Raw genomic sequence first — 3,191 nt, forward strand, 5'->3', positions numbered from 1 at the left:
CCTGAAGCAAAAAGGTCAGACTGGAGTTATGAATAATACTATATGAACTGGAGCTAATCAGTGCATTTCCTGTAACCCTTTCAATCAGATTCGACTCTTTATCTATATGAGCGGTGCCTCTTGAACCATGATTGCAATCAGTGCTTAATTGCCTCCATTTGCAATCCATTTACTTCAAAGGCATATTCCAGTTCAAGAATGCTTATTAGAATTAAGTGCCTGAAGCTTTACCTCAACAATTCGTCATAATTTACAGCACTTTAAAACCCTTCTCATTGCTGCCGACGAGTAGAAATATTTTTAATATTCTAATAGCTAATTGAAAGTTAGTAGTTAATGGTCCCCAGTTTATCTATATAGATCAGGGAGGCCTCGGTTTGATCCCCAGTCTCTACTGAGGTAATTACTCTCAGTTGGGAGGAGGTGGAGGTGCTGCATTTGGGTTTAGTGCCCCTGAGTTAAGCAAAGGATCATTTTCCAGAGTTACCACTGATTGCTGTTCAACAACTCCTGCTGGAATTGTGTGTGTATAAAAATACATGGATATCAGATGAGGATAGAATTGGTCTCACTAGGGTGCCAGGTTGAACAGTCTGCCAACCCTATCAAGGTTGGTGCTTAAATAATGCACACTTGGGTGAGGTGCCAGAAGGCGATCAGTGCCCACTGAACCATACTCCAGCAAGGAATTGACTCCTTGAGAAGGGGAGGGGAGAAAAGTGATGAAGAGGAGTTTAAAATGGTAAATATTATTTCTGAAAATATTATTTCCAAAATTCAGTTGTTCCTTTCTTCACATGTCATCTTGGAGTTTGCAAGTTATTTTACTTCATGGTCATTTTTTGCTGAGACAAGTATTAATATATAGGTTTGGCTGGCATTGGGATTAGTCGATTTTTCCCAGATTTGTTTGGGGGAATGGTGATAGACATAAAGGCTAGATAATCCACTATTGAATGGCCTTTGGAGCAATGTAAATAGGACAGCTTCCAGCATAAAATGGGCAGCAGTTCTGTCCTGCAAGAACTCTGCCCTGTTTGTACTGTGGCATTATTTCCTCCAATAACCATTCCAGTCTAAGCTATGCCAATAATGCAAAATTTAGGCTAAAAAATATGTCTTATGCAGCAATGTGATAACAGGTCCCATCTCATGAGACAGACTGAATAATTCTCCAAGTCATAAGTGGGGCTATGATCGGCATTGGATTAGAGATGTTTATCATTTCTCTGCTTCACATAGCCTATTCTAATTAAAACAGCCTAGTATGACTATGTTTTCAGTGAAGTAAATATTAAACCGAGGCAGATAGGGCCTCAATATCATGTTTCCTCCGAAGAACCATACCTCTGAAAATGCAGCTCCCCCTCAGTATTGCACTGGAGTCTCAGGTCAGACTATTGGTATTGGCCTCAAACTCACAACCTTGTGACCCAGAGATGAAAGCACTACCAACAGAGCCAAACTTTGAAAGAGAAAAATTTTCCAGTTGTCCTGTTCCAGATTGTATTCCAGGGCCCTTGCTGAAAAGTGTGCATGGGTGGGTGTAGGTTGAGAAAAGTATCGGGCCCAGCTGTGATGGCTTCCATAATTCAATAGGCTGACAACATTCATGTCTGAATTCACACATGAAAAATGGCCACATGGGTAAAACACCAGAGGGCTCCAGTACTTGTGGAGTAGCAAGAGTCAGTGTCTTCAGGAATGAAGGGAAGAAAACTTTTGTGCTGTCATCCTAGTGGAAATCTGATTTTAATTTCCACTGCTATCTCTCCACAAATATGTTGCATTTAATAGTTAAAGCACTGTAACCTGAATTTTCATAGAAAATAAAGATATGGATCCTGAATTTCTGTGGGGGTTCTCCCGCATTCCGCCGTAATTTCGGCGGGAGATTGGTAGAGCTCCTGGAGAAATGGTGTAAACAGCCTTTTATACTATTTTTCTAGGGCTTCTGCTGGTTTCCTGTCGAAGTTACAGCGAGAGATCGGGAAGAACCCCCACGGAAATTCGGGGCCACATTTAGTAAAAGTGGATAACCAATGCCAATATGCTTCTTGCATTTGAAGATGAAAGTCCCATGGTTAGTGCAACCAGACAGAAGAAAGGGTCTTCTGAGGGCCAGGGGCTGCATCATTAGCATTCATAGAACACTTTCCTCCATCTTAACACTAGCTGATATGAGAAAGAGATAACCTGTGTAGATCACATTCAACACCATGGGGGCTAAATTGGGCCGTGTAGCATCCGTTGAGTAGGCGCTACGCGGACTCCTAGACTCCAAAATGGCGTCCAGAAGCGCACGTACACTTCCTGCATGATGTGCGTAGGACACCATCTTGGCAAAGGCGTTTGCACACGTGCACCTAACGAAAGCCGGCAGCATGTAAAGTAGGGAGAATATGCGGTAGATCAGTATGGAATGCTGATTTAAAGGGACAGATGCGATTTTGGAACTCAACACCCCAGCCAATGCACTGTCTTAACCTCGCACAGCTGAACAGGTCTTAAACAGCATTGAACCTCCCCCCTTCCCCACCCCCAGTGCTATTTAAAGGGATCATGCAGGAGTTATAGGTTACTGGATTGTTGCTTCTGGCTGCTGATACATTTGAACCTGTTTTTGGAGGTCTCCTATACTCGAATACTAGATCAAGGGGACATAGCCTAAAAATTAGAGCCAGAACTTGCAGGAGTGAAGTTAGGAAACGCTTCTGCACGCAAAGGGTGGGAGAAGTTTGGAACACGCTCCTGCAAATGGCTGTTGATGCTAGCTCAATTATTAATACATAAAGGGCAAAAGGGTAACTAGGGAGAGAGTAGGGCCTCTTAAGGATCAACAAGGTCATCTATGTGCGGAACCACAAGAGATGGGTGAGATCCTGAATGAATATTTCACATCGGTATTTACGGTTGAGAAAGGCATGGATGTTAGGGAACTTGGGGAAATAAATAGTGATGTCTTGAGGAGTGTACATATTACAGAGAGGGAGGTGCTGGAAGTCTTAACGCGCATCAAGGTAGATAAATCTCCGGGACCTGATGAAATGTATCCCAGGACGTTATGGGAGGTTAGGGAAGAAATTGCGGGTCCCCTAGCAGAGATATTTGAATCATCCACCGCTACAGGTGAGGTGCCTGAAGATTGGAGGGTAGCAAATGTTGTGCCTTTGTTTAAGAAGGGCGGCAGG

Source organism: Heptranchias perlo, chromosome 1 (genome assembly GCF_035084215.1).
Source record: "Heptranchias perlo isolate sHepPer1 chromosome 1, sHepPer1.hap1, whole genome shotgun sequence".
Taxonomy (NCBI): Eukaryota; Metazoa; Chordata; class Chondrichthyes; order Hexanchiformes; family Hexanchidae; genus Heptranchias; species Heptranchias perlo.